A 13,683-nucleotide genomic window follows, 5' to 3' on the forward strand; every position below is an offset into this window, starting at 1 on the left:
TGCTTCCATGGGCATCTGCTCCATGATCTTCACAGGAGCAGAGGTGAGGGTCATGGGTCTGCAGTTCCCCAGATCTTCCTTTCTTCACTCTCTAAAAATAAGAGTGATCTTTCCCCTTTGTCCATTCACCAACGATTTTATCTGAATGCCATGACTTTTCAAATATGATGGATGGTGGCTTGGCAACAATCAGGCAGTTCCCTCATGAATTTCCAGGACCCTGGGATGCATGTCATCCGGTCCCATAGACTTGTGTCTATTCAGTTTTGTCAAGTGGTCTCAAACTTGCTCTTCACTTACAGTGGAAGGGACTTTGCTCCCCCAGTCACCACTTGCAGCTTCAGTGACTCCAGAGACATGGGAAACCTGACTGCCAGTGAAGACTGAGGCAAGGAACCCATTGAGTACCTCAGCCTTCTCCATACCCATTGCCACCAGTTCTTCCTTCTTGTTTATTGGCGGGGAGTGGGGGTTACACTCCACTTGGCCTTTATTTTCTGCCCAGCTGTGTTAGAGAAGCCCTTGAGTGGGAGTCTGCACAGGCAGGCAACTGGGACAGCTCCAGGCTTGTGGCTAGAACACCAAGGGTAAAGTTATTTCCACTTCAATTGGCTTACGAGCACCCAAATTACACAGGCCAGTTATTATTGGTGCCTGGGGAGGGAGAACACAGCTTTGCTGGGGAAAAGATGAAGGATAGGATCAGCTTTCTGCAGCTGATTGCTGGAAATCTGCACGATCCGCACGTGAAGCCCAGAACATGCTGTGCTGTCAACTGCTGGGCTTTGTCCCACTTGGAACCAAACACTGCAGGCTGTGCTGACGTAGCAGCCACTCGTGCTCCTCTGCTTGGCTCGGGTGGGCACATGCAATGGGGATAGCTCAGAATCCATGTGTTTTGGGACACTTCTTACTGCTTTCAAGCCAGTTTCAGGCTTCCTTGCTCTGCTCACCAAAGCGGGATTTCCAAATTCAATTCCAAAAGCATCTGGCATTCTCCCTACTCTAGAACACGTGTTTTATAGTGGCAAGTCAAGTGGCAAATGTTGCCTTCTGCCCAAAACCATTTGTGGAAGAAATGATTTTGGAAGTCCTATTGAAGTGCCTTGGTCAGGTCTGAGAGATCCCTTTCAGAATCTCAGCATGATAATGATGTTACATAGGCACTGTTAATAGGAGAGAGGTTATTTCAGATGTCTCGATTTATATTTCCTAGGAAATACACTTAATGATACTTCCTTTGTGAAAACCACCATTTCTTAGAGAGGAAAGAAGGTATTCTCTTATTTTCTTGGCAGATGTAACTGAGAAGTTCCTTACAGCCAGGAGGTCTCTGAAGCAGAGATCTCGGAGTTTTCCCTCTGTTTCTTTTGGGCAAAGAAAATATGACATTACCTCCCAAAGCTGCTGTTACTCTGATTTTAATCAGTTGACCTTCCCGCCTGGCTCTGTCTCTCCTGGTCACCAGAGGGGATTTTCTTCACTTTGGGGGTTGTGAGGAGGTCATCTAGTTGCACTTGGGGTGCAGTGCACTGCAGGCCAGCTGGCAATTTCTACGCTGCTCAGGTAGCAGTAGCCTTGGAATCATGTTCTCTGGTCATCCTCACCCCTCACCCTGATGGCAGACTTCAAGAGGCCACTCAGAAGGATACATCACCAACCCTGGCATCCCCTACTGTACTTCTCACCTGATGTTTATCCCATAAAAGCACGCTGTGCAACAGTCTTGCCCAGGAAAGACTAGAGCACTGTCACCTCCATCTGCCTGCCACCCCAGGGATAAGCTCTATCTGGAGGTCCCAAACCCTGCTAAACTACGCACGGTGTTAAAAAGACTAAAACGACTGCCTGCAAAACCAACAATCGGCAAAAAACCTTCACAGAGGGGACTATTAATCCACAGAGCAAAAGGGCATTAGAAAAGAATGCAGTGGAAGGAAGGCTTGTAACTAGTGGTATTCCAAAAGGAGATGTCTAGAGGAGAAAGCTCAGACACCATGGCTGTAACAGAGAGGTGATACACACACAGACTCAACTTTTGTCAGCTTGATCAGAAACGTTGGCAGAACAGGTTCAGGCATGTTTGGGTAAACACGGAATATAAAACTTGGGCTTAAAGTCAGACCTTGTATGCCCAGAAGAAGGTGATGTTACACTTTAACCACTTATGTTATTTCTTGATGATGCCTGTGTTCCTGTGTTTCAGGGCTCTGGTGCAGCTCCTTTGGATCAGCCTTGCGAATGAGCTGCTGTGACTCTTCACCTGCAGTGGCAGCTCCATCGCCCAAGCAGCCCACCATCAGGGGAGGGGAGGGAAACCAGCAGACAGGATATTCTGCTGTCTAATCTATGGGTTTTTTTGGCTGCATCATTTAACATTCACTTGGGGAAACTCAAGCTGTTTTCCAAGTACAGAATTCTCAAACTTGCCGTTTGCAAGCTAGCAAGTTTTCACTGTGGCTTTCTGCCCTGCTCATTTCATCTGGCACTGGAATTCCCACAGCATGAATTTACAGCATCTTTTAATGTAGCCAGCACTGAAAAGCCATTGTGAGAAGCAGGGCTGAAGCAACTTGGTTTTTTTCCCCATGCGCATCTTCAAACACATCTTCTCTTTACCCAACAACACAGCTGCCCCACTTTCAATTCTGTTGCTGATGCTTCCTTTCATTTCTTCTTGGTTTTCTTTGTCAGAATATTCCTCCCCCTTCTGCTGCTGTGTTTTCTTGGCAGTGCCTTATTGACTCTGGGTTAATCAGAGCAATACTACGGCAAAGCTTAAATGAGATTCTCCATCCTTGTAAATCAAATCTCAAAAAATGCAAAGCTTGTTGCTGACAAAAGCAGTAATGAGAGGTTTTCCTTCAGAGATGTGTAGAGATCATCAGGAAAACAGTTGTGACACAGTGAAATGTGTGCAGCTGGTTGTTCCTGTAAGGAATTCCCCTCCTTGGAGCAAACTTGGTTTTGTCATTTATACGGTCCCAAAGCCCAATCCACTGAACAGTCTCCCCACCAAATCTACATGTTTCTAATTTAGAGAGAAGGATGTTGTGGGGGACCATGTCAAAGGCCTTGCAGAAATCCAGGTAGATGACATCTGCAGCCTTCCCTTGTCCACTGGAGTAGTCACTCCATTGTAGAAGGCCAGTAGGTTGCTCAGACTGGACTTTCCTTTGCTGAAGCTGTGCCGGCTGTCTCAAATTACTTCCCTGTCCTTCAGGTGCCTACAGATACAAACACAGGAAGAGATAACAAGCAGGAAGCAGTTTGATTATTTAATTGTTGACACATCTCCTTGCTGAATCACCCTAACTGAGCAAGTCAATGGTTAAGTGAGTAGGTGATACTCTGATAAAAATAAGAGATCTTTATAGACCTCTTCTCCCTTGAGGAAGTACCATTTCTTGGAGCAGTAGTGCTATGCTGCTGGCACGTAAATGCCTGCGCTGCCATGCACACAGTGAGTACACGATAAACCTTACCAGCATCAATGGAAACCATGAGCAAATGGTGACCCCCAAGGGTCTGTACTGGCACCAGTGCTGTTAAATACCTTCCTTGATGTCACAGACACGGGCTCAGATACACCCTCAGCAAGTTTGCAGGCGACACCAAGCTGAGTGGTGCACTGCTGTGCTGGAGGGAAGGGACTCTTAAGAAGGACCTTGAGAAGCTTGAGAAAAGGCCCAAAGTGGGCCCCATAAATTTCAGCAAGGCCGAGTGCAAGACCCTGCAACTGGATGTCAGGGCAATCACTGGGAGCAGTGCAGGCTGAGGAATGAATGGGCTGAGGGCAGCTCTCTGGAGAAGGAACTGAGGACACTGGTGGATGAAAACCTGGACATGACCTGACAATGTGCACTTGGCACCTAGAACACCAACAGTATCCTGGGCTGCATAAAGTGTCGTCTGCAGGAGGAGCAAGGTGATTCTTCCCTTCTAATCTGCTGTGGTGAGACTCTACCTGGAGTGCTGCATGCAGCTGTGGGGCTTCCTGAACAAGAGAGATACAGACCTGTAGAGCAGGTGTGGAGGTGGGCCATGAAAATGGTCAGAGGGCTGGAGAACCTCCTGCAAAGAAAAGCAGAGATATTTGGTGTTGTTCAGCCTAGAGAAGACAATGCTTCTGGAAGACCTTCTTGGGGCATTCCAAACTATAAAGGGAGGGCTTATAAGAAAAGCAGAGAGAGAGACATATTTACTATGACTTTTCAAGATGAAAGAGCGTGGGTTTAGGTTAGACATTAGGAAGAAATTCTTCACTGTGAGGGTGGTGAGGCACTGGAAAAGGTCATCTAGAGAAGGTGTGGATGCCCCATCCTTGGATCTTCCCCCTCCATCAGTTTGTAGGCAACACCAAGCTGGGTGTGAGTGTTGATGTGCTGGAGGGTAGGAAGGCTCTGCAGAGGGATCAATGGACTGAGGCCGATTGGATGAAGTTCAACAAGGCCAAGGGCTGAGTCCTGCCCTGCGGTCACAAAACCCCCATACAATGGAAGACAGCAACTGAGCACGAGCCAGCAGTACCCAGGTGGCCAAGAAGGCCAATGGCACCTGTGCTGTATCAGAGATAGAGGGGCCAGCAGGAGCAGGGCAGGGATTGTCCCCTGTACTCGGCACTGGTGAGGCCACACCCCAAGTGCTGTGTCCAGTTCTTGGCCCCTCACTGCAAGAAGGACACCGAGGTGCTGGAGTGAGTCCAGAGAAGGGAACTGTTGAAGGATATGGAGCATGGGTCCGATGAGCAGCTGCCAAAGGAGATGGGGTTGTTCCAATTAATGTGTTCCAATTACTGTGGTTCAGAGGGCTTCTGGAGGAGAAGGACAAACAAGAACTGAACTTCCCCCATTTCATCAAGTCACTCGCATTCCAATGGACTTTTGAATGAGAGCAACGAGACGTCTGACTGTAGGAACATCTAAACTAGGATAGGATAGTTAATGAGTTTTGATCCCTGAGCATGATACCACTTCCCAGTTCTGTGGAATGGGGTGTTGCACAAGACTTCTGAGCAAGCTGTAAATGGAGGCAGGTGAGACACCCTCCACAAACAGCAGCCCTGCACTGGAGGAATCGCCCTCAGCTCTCCCCAGCCCTGCAGCTGACATCCAGGTGAGAGGCACACTTTGTGCAGGAGAACTGGAAGGGTTTCTTGGGCAGCTGCTGTGAAATGCAGGGGAAGGGAAGGAGGCTTCAGTGTTGGGTGAGAGCTGCAGCACATCCGTGAGGGTCTGCTGTCTGCATGTGCAGAGACTGAGCCCATCTTCCAGGGGATGAGGAGACGGCTGCTGCAGGACAGACAGACCTTACCAAGGGAGAGGGTGGAGTGGGCCAGTGATTTGTGATTCTGAGGGGTGACCATGAAAATATTTTACGACTCACTCTTGGGCATACACCTAAACCAACACACACAACTACTTCAAACTGGGCAGTTGTAGGCACATATATAAGTTTATGTTTTCCCTGCAAACTGAAATTTCTATGTCATGCCCTCACTCCTTTCCAGCTGCTGCTATGTTTATCCTCTGCTAAAAATGTTCTACTTTTCCTTTTCTCCACCACGCTTCCCATCATTTTGTGCCTGGTGTCTAAAGGCTTCTTACAAGCTTTGCTTGTTTTCTGTCTTCCTTTCATGCAGGCTGTCATCCAGCTCCTACAGCAAGGAATCCACACTCCAGAAGTCCCACGGAGATGGGAAAAATCATCGTTTATGAGCATGCCAACTTCCAGGGTTTGTCCAAAGAATTCCACACCAACATTTCCAATCTAAAAGATGCTGATTGGAATGATACTGTCTCCTCAGTGAAAGTCATTGGCCAGCCCTGGGTGGCTTATGAGCATGTCAACTATGGCGGCCAATTTCTGGTACTTGAGGAGGGAGAATATAACTTTGTTGGTGAAAATATGAATGATAAGATCAGCTCTCTGCAGGTGATCACTGAAGATCTGCACAACCCCCAGATCACTCTCTATGAACATGCTGATTGTCAAGGGAGGAGCGGGATAATAAGAGAAGCAACCAATCTGGCTGCAGGACATGACAATGACATCATGTCTTCCCACAAAGTCCAGAGAGGTGCCTGGCTGCTGTGTGAGCACAGTGATGGAAGTGGAATTCAATACCTTGCTCGAGATCATGAAAGCCTTCCAAATTACAAGGCAATCAATTTCAATGACAAGCTTTCCTTCCTGCGTCCCCTTCGCCCCGGCTGTGGCTGTTAGACTGCAGATCCTGCAACGCTGAGAAAAGATGCAGCCCCAGCAAGAAATGTGAGACCTTGTTCTCTGCCTCTGCTTGTGTTGCCTTTTCCCCCAGTGTGGCAGGACCACCGAATGTGAGAGCTCTTTGCCATGCTGCACTGCAGATCTGTGCGTCTCTATCCTGCCCTGCACTCTTGTCCTGCTCCACAAATGCAAGAATCATCATGCTTGATGATAGGAAAGGGTGCCCAAGCTAAAAGGCATGCCAGATGTGTGAAACCTATTGTACCCTCAGGTGTCATTCCAGCGTCCTGGGCCATGGAATGCAGAAGCATTGCATGTTGTCTCTGTTGCTGAGTGAAACAGAAAATGTGAGTACAGATCCTGCACCCATTCCTTTGTAATTTGCTTTACAATGCACTTTTGGTACTGTGGTCTCTGCCATTGTCTGTAATCCATTTTGTGTTGGTGTCATTAAAGAATCTTTTGCAATCAGCAGTGGGTCTGTTTTATTCATCAGTGCATCCAGAGAATGGTTCATGCAGTCACTTGAAAACATTTTTCCTGAATGTCTCCTGGAAAATTTTGTCTCCTTCCAGTTTCACTGGTCTGTAACAGTGGGTTCAGGCTTGACTCAAAAAGTCTTGGTGAGCATGTAGATTATTGCTGATCCTGGCCAAACTCTCACCTGCAGATTGTACCTAAATATCACATGCTTGGTTGTATCTCAAGACAGTAGTTGGAGGGATGATACAGTCTTCTACTGCTCTTAATCACACAATCAAACAGAATGTTTTCACTAATTTTAATTCATTAATCCTAATGGTTAAACCAGTCTTGTGCTTCTAAACCGGTAGTGTCTTGATAAGGGAGGAGGAATTCCCTGATCTGTGTGGCCATGTGCAAGTTCACCTGGACGAGCAGAGTCTCAGCCCTCCTCCATCACTGTCTAATGACAGCTGCACGCCCCGAGCTGGGTGTTGTGACAGCTGTCACATGGCAGCTCTGCACTGCAGTGTTTATCTGCCTCGGTGCTGAGCTCCTCTTTGCCCCGATTTCCTTGCGTTGGTCGCTGCGTTGGTCACACAGGAGCTGCACTTGGCCTTTCTGAACCTCACAAGGTGCACGTGGTGCCGGTGCTGGAGCTTGCCAGGGTCTCTCTGGATGGTCCCTGAGGACAGTTCTGTCTGTGTGTCTGTGGCTGCCATGCCCAGCTGATGCTGTGTTACCTGTGGTGACACTTGCTGCCTCTATCAGCTCCCCATGCCTCCCTGCAGCCTCTCTTCTCTCGTTCTCTCCCACCGACACAGTCCTGGCCTCTTTCCAGCATCTTCTCTTCCCTCAGCCCCTTGCAGGAAGTGTTTCCACAGCAGTACAGTAACAAACCTTCCTGTTCCACACTGCTTTCTCTCCCCTGGCTTCATAACCATGGTGTGGGACAATCTCCCCATTCTCCATCCTGCCATGAGCAGCAGCCTGATGTAGAAAACCCTGGAGGCTCCTTCCAGCCTAAATGCTTCTAGAAGTCCATACACTCTCCTTGGAATGTCCTAGGCACAGCTACCCATGCACCAGAGAGGAGTGCAATCCTACAAAACAGAAAAGTAAATGTTCAAGGAGAGATATGGATGGGAATTTGTCATGAAATTTCCACTTGCTCTTGCAAAGTTTTGTTAGGTTGTGGTTTTATTTTTTTTAGTCAAAGACAGCATCTAAACAAATGCGGAAGTGTCAGGTCCAAAATTCTAGCAAAGGATTCTTGACAGTTTTTCAGTAATAGGAGGCTGAAGTGAAGGTGGAGAAGGACTTTGAGCCTTCAATATGGGGGATTACATTTGACAAGAGAGCAGGTGGGAGCCTGTGGAGGAATGGGGTGGGACACTGGGGAAATGGAATTCATAAATATCCAACAAGTAATCCCCAAGTTATTGTACACATGACTTGATGATGACACTTCTTCATTGAAATTGAACAATGGGTGAAATTAGGCAGAGAGCGACAAAGGCTTTTAAAACTTTCTTAGAATTCTTGACAGCAAGATTTAGTGTGGAAGGGACTTCTCTAGTCCAAGCCCTTGTTCACAGCAGAGCTACCTTGAAACATGACCAGGTTACACATGGCCATCTTCAAGAGATTTCTGAACAGCTACAAGAGTGGAGATTCCCCAGGGTCTCTGGCCTTATTAAGCAGCAGTCTGGACCTGATGGCATCCAGAGGTCACTTTCGACCTGAATTGTCTTATGATCCCGCAATCCTCCTTGCTCGCAGGTTCATTCAAGCTCATGACTTAAGGATCAAGACTGGGAAATCCTAGTATTTCCTGAGCCATAGTGTTCCTGAGGAATCTTGCTATAAATAAGGGGTCTCAGCTGTCTACCTCACATTACAGATGTGCATGCTCCCAGAAGATTTATTGGTGAGTCTGTTGTGGAAATACCACTCTCTTCCCCTCCCTCTTTCTTCAGAGCTTCTCAGGAAAAACACACAGATGCCTCTCCCTCCTGCAACACACATACATCCTGCTCCCAATGACTTCTCGATTTCTGACTCATTTAGGGTAAGAATCACATCTAGGACACATCACAGGTGCCATCCACTATTTCATTCCTGGTCCAGCCTTTCTCTGAATTCCTGAAAAATTGTCTATCAGGGAAAGAAAATGTATCCTGAGTGTTGAGAAAAGATCAGAGCTTTGTAGCTTTGGCCTCTCACAAGAATTTTCCCTGCTTCCCCCAAATAGAAAAGTTACCATATTTCTGTTTGCATGCAGCAGCTTTATTATGAATTTAACTGCAGAGAACAATTAATTGTTTGAAGCATTTGAGATCCAACAGGTCTGCCCCATTTCTTGACTTTCTTTGTCCTGTCTCATCAGTGACTGCAACTTCTAAGCAAAATTTCACTGTAGGTTTGCCAGTTAGGAGAAGAGTTTGCTGTCAAACCAAGGAAAGCATAAGAAGATTCCAAATTGGTTCTGTTAAGAGGTGGAGCTGCAGGAGTGGTCTGGTGTTTCATGGATCTTATCTCACATGCTTCTCTAAACACTGAGGTTGTTGCTTGGCCATCCTTGCTTTCCTAATGATTTCAGTCACTTGCCCTCTCACACTCACAGGGTTGACTCACTTGATTCACACATCTAAACTCTTTGGAACATGCTCTGAGGAAGCAGAAAAGCATCCTGGTCACCTAATTCCAACTTTTATGTAGTCTCTGAGCAAAGGATTCTCCTGTTTTGGCTCTTTTCAACCCAACTTACTCCTTTTTTAGACTCATTTTAAAGAGCAGCCGTTCTAGTCACTCTTTCTGTAAAGGTTTTACCCTACCTCAGGCATGACAATATTTAGTATATACAACCACTGAGAAATTAATTTTAGTTGTGTGTGAATGGCCTCTTTCTCACTCCATTCTGTTGGTGGACAAGAGGCTGAAGGGCAGTTGTGTGCTGCATGGCATGAGAACTGGGGGAGCAGAGAAGGGAAGAGTTTACTCCTATCTCCTCTGAACTGAGGCCACGCCTGGAATACTGCAGCTGTTTTAGATGCCCCATTAAAAGATAAATGCGAACGAATTGGTGAGAGCCCCATACAGGCCACTGGATGGCACTGGAGCATCCCATGAACCAGGAGAGGCTCAGGGGCCTGGTCCTGTTCAGCCTGGAGAAGACAAGGCTAACCGTTCTCAGAGAGGGGCACAGAAAAAGGACAACTGGAAAGAGTCGTAACTGGAAACAGGGAAGCTCTGACTGAAAATAAGGAAAAAAAAATAACACTAAGTTGTTATTAGCACTGGCAGAAGGACAAGAGATCCTGGGGAATCTCCACTCTTGTAGCTGTTCAGAAATCTCTTGAAGATGGCCATGTGTAACCTGGTCGTGTTTCAAGGTAGCTCTGCTGTGAACAAGGGCTTGGACTAGAGAAGTCCCTTCCACACTAAATCTTGCTGTCAAGAATTCTAAGAAAGTTTTAAAAGCCTTTGTCGCTCTCTGCCTAATTTCACCCATTGTTCAATTTCAATGAAGAAGTGTCATCATCAAGTCATGTGTACAATAACTTGGGGATTACTTGTTGGATATTTATGAATTCCATTTCCCCAGTGTCCCACCCCATTCCTCCACAGGCTCCCACCTGCTCTCTTGTCAAATGTAATCCCCCATATTGAAGGCTCAAAGTCCTTCTCCACCTTCACTTCAGCCTCCTATTACTGAAAAACTGTCAAGAATCCTTTGCTAGAATTTTGGACCTGACACTTCCGCATTTGTTTAGATGCTGTCTTTGACTAAAAAAAATAAAACCACAACATAACAAAACTTTGCAAGAGCAAGTGGAAATTTCATGACAAATTCCCATCCATATCTCTCCTTGAACATTTACTTTTCTGTTTTGTAGGATTGCACTCCTCTCTGGTGCATGGGTAGCTGTGCCTAGGACATTCCAAGGAGAGTGTATGGACTTCTAGAAGCATTTAGGCTGGAAGGAGCCTCCAGGGTTTTCTACATCAGGCTGCTGCTCATGGCAGGATGGAGAATGGGGAGATTGTCCCACACCATGGTTATGAAGCCAGGGGAGAGAAAGCAGTGTGGAACAGGAAGGTTTGTTACTGTACTGCTGTGGAAACACTTCCTGCAAGGGGCTGAGGGAAGAGAAGATGCTGGAAAGAGGCCAGGACTGTGTCGGTGGGAGAGAACGAGAGAAGAGAGGCTGCAGGGAGGCATGGGGAGCTGATAGAGGCAGCAAGTGTCACCACAGGTAACACAGCATCAGCTGGGCATGGCAGCCACAGACACACAGACAGAACTGTCCTCAGGGACCATCCAGAGAGACCCTGGCAAGCTCCAGCACCGGCACCACGTGCACCTTGTGAGGTTCAGAAAGGCCAAGTGCAGCTCCTGTGTGACCAACGCAGCGACCAACGCAAGGAAATCGGGGCAAAGAGGAGCTCAGCACCGAGGCAGATAAACACTGCAGTGCAGAGCTGCCATGTGACAGCTGTCACAACACCCAGCTCGGGGCGTGCAGCTGTCATTAGACAGTGATGGAGGAGGGCTGAGACTCTGCTCGTCCAGGTGAACTTGCACATGGCCACACAGATCAGGGAATTCCTCCTCCCTTATCAAGACACTACCGGTTTAGAAGCACAAGACTGGTTTAACCATTAGGATTAATGAATTAAAATTAGTGAAAACATTCTGTTTGATTGTGTGATTAAGAGCAGTAGAAGACTGTATCATCCCTCCAACTACTGTCTTGAGATACAACCAAGCATGTGATATTTAGGTACAATCTGCAGGTGAGAGTTTGGCCAGGATCAGCAATAATCTACATGCTCACCAAGACTTTTTGAGTCAAGCCTGAACCCACTGTTACAGACCAGTGAAACTGGAAGGAGACAAAATTTTCCAGGAGACATTCAGGAAAAATGTTTTCAAGTGACTGCATGAACCATTCTCTGGATGCACTGATGAATAAAACAGACCCACTGCTGATTGCAAAAGATTCTTTAATGACACCAACACAAAATGGATTACAGACAATGGCAGAGACCACAGTACCAAAAGTGCATTGTAAAGCAAATTACAAAGGAATGGGTGCAGGATCTGTACTCACATTTTCTGTTTCACTCAGCAACAGAGACAACATGCAATGCTTCTGCATTCCATGGCCCAGGACGCTGGAATGACACCTGAGGGTACAATAGGTTTCACACATCTGGCATGCCTTTTAGCTTGGGCACCCTTTCCTATCATCAAGCATGATGATTCTTGCATTTGTGGAGCAGGACAAGAGTGCAGGGCAGGATAGAGACGCACAGATCTGCAGTGCAGCATGGCAAAGAGCTCTCACATTCGGTGGTCCTGCCACACTGGGGGAAAAGGCAACACAAGCAGAGGCAGAGAACAAGGTCTCACATTTCTTGCTGGGGCTGCATCTTTTCTCAGCGTTGCAGGATCTGCAGTCTAACAGCCACAGCCGGGGCGAAGGGGACGCAGGAAGGAAAGCTTGTCATTGAAATTGATTGCCTTGTAATTTGGAAGGCTTTCATGATCTCGAGCAAGGTATTGAATTCCACTTCCATCACTGTGCTCACACAGCAGCCAGGCACCTCTCTGGACTTTGTGGGAAGACATGATGTCATTGTCATGTCCTGCAGCCAGATTGGTTGCTTCTCTTATTATCCCGCTCCTCCCTTGACAATCAGCATGTTCATAGAGAGTGATCTGGGGGTTGTGCAGATCTTCAGTGATCACCTGCAGAGAGCTGATCTTATCATTCATATTTTCACCAACAAAGTTATATTCTCCCTCCTCAAGTACCAGAAATTGGCCGCCATAGTTGACATGCTCATAAGCCACCCAGGGCTGGCCAATGACTTTCACTGAGGAGACAGTATCATTCCAATCAGCATCTTTTAGATTGGAAATGTTGGTGTGGAATTCTTTGGACAAACCCTGGAAGTTGGCATGCTCATAAACGATGATTTTTCCCATCTCCGTGGGACTTCTGGAGTGTGGATTCCTTGCTGTAGGAGCTGGATGACAGCCTGCATGAAAGGAAGACAGAAAACAAGCAAAGCTTGTAAGAAGCCTTTAGACACCAGGCACAAAATGATGGGAAGCGTGGTGGAGAAAAGGAAAAGTAGAACATTTTTAGCAGAGGATAAACATAGCAGCAGCTGGAAAGGAGTGAGGGCATGACATAGAAATTTCAGTTTGCAGGGAAAACATAAACTTATATATGTGCCTACAACTGCCCAGTTTGAAGTAGTTGTGTGTGTTGGTTTAGGTGTATGCCCAAGAGTGAGTCGTAAAATATTTTCATGGTCACCCCTCAGAATCACAAATCACTGGCCCCCTCCACCCTCTCCCTTGGTAAGGTCTGTCTGTCCTGCAGCAGCCGTCTCCTCATCCCCTGGAAGATGGGCTCAGTCTCTGCACATGCAGACAGCAGACCCTCACGGATGTGCTGCAGCTCTCACCCAACACTGAAGCCTCCTTCCCTTCCCCTGCATTTCACAGCAGCTGCCCAAGAAACCCTTCCAGTTCTCCTGCACAAAGTGTGCCTCTCACCTGGATGTCAGCTGCAGGGCTGGGGAGAGCTGAGGGCGATTCCTCCAGTGCAGGGCTGCTGTTTGTGGAGGGTGTCTCACCTGCCTCCATTTACAGCTTGCTCAGAAGTCTTGTGCAACACCCCATTCCACAGAACTGGGAAGTGGTATCATGCTCAGGGATCAAAACTCATTAACTATCCTATCCTAGTTTAGATGTTCCTACAGTCAGACGTCTCGTTGCTCTCATTCAAAAGTCCATTGGAATGCGAGTGACTTGATGAAATGGGGGAAGTTCAGTTCTTGTTTGTCCTTCTCCTCCAGAAGCCCTCTGAACCACAGTAATTGGAACACATTAATTGGAACAACCCCATCTCCTTTGGCAGCTGCTCATCGGACCCATGCTCCATATCCTTCAACAGTTCCCTTCTCTGGACT

General features: G+C 47.2%; 2 long non-coding RNA genes across 2 annotated transcripts; one reads left to right on the forward strand and one right to left on the reverse strand.

Annotated features, from left to right (window-relative positions):
• Window positions 1-6,382: 6,382 nt before the first annotated feature.
• Window positions 6,383-12,043, reverse strand: LOC116439376. Its single transcript, XR_004238134.1, has 3 exons — window positions 11,808-12,043; window positions 11,444-11,446; window positions 6,383-6,397 (listed from the first exon to the last, which is right to left on the reverse strand). It is a non-coding gene; the product is annotated as an uncharacterized LOC116439376 (long non-coding RNA).
• Window positions 6,395-12,000, forward strand: LOC116439377. The gene is made up of 3 exons (XR_004238135.1): window positions 6,395-6,575; window positions 6,937-6,939; window positions 11,986-12,000. It is a non-coding gene; the product is annotated as an uncharacterized LOC116439377 (long non-coding RNA).
• Window positions 12,044-13,683: the final 1,640 nt, after the last annotated feature.

This window comes from Corvus moneduloides, chromosome 2 (assembly GCF_009650955.1).
Source record: "Corvus moneduloides isolate bCorMon1 chromosome 2, bCorMon1.pri, whole genome shotgun sequence".
Classification (NCBI taxonomy): domain Eukaryota; kingdom Metazoa; phylum Chordata; class Aves; order Passeriformes; family Corvidae; genus Corvus; species Corvus moneduloides.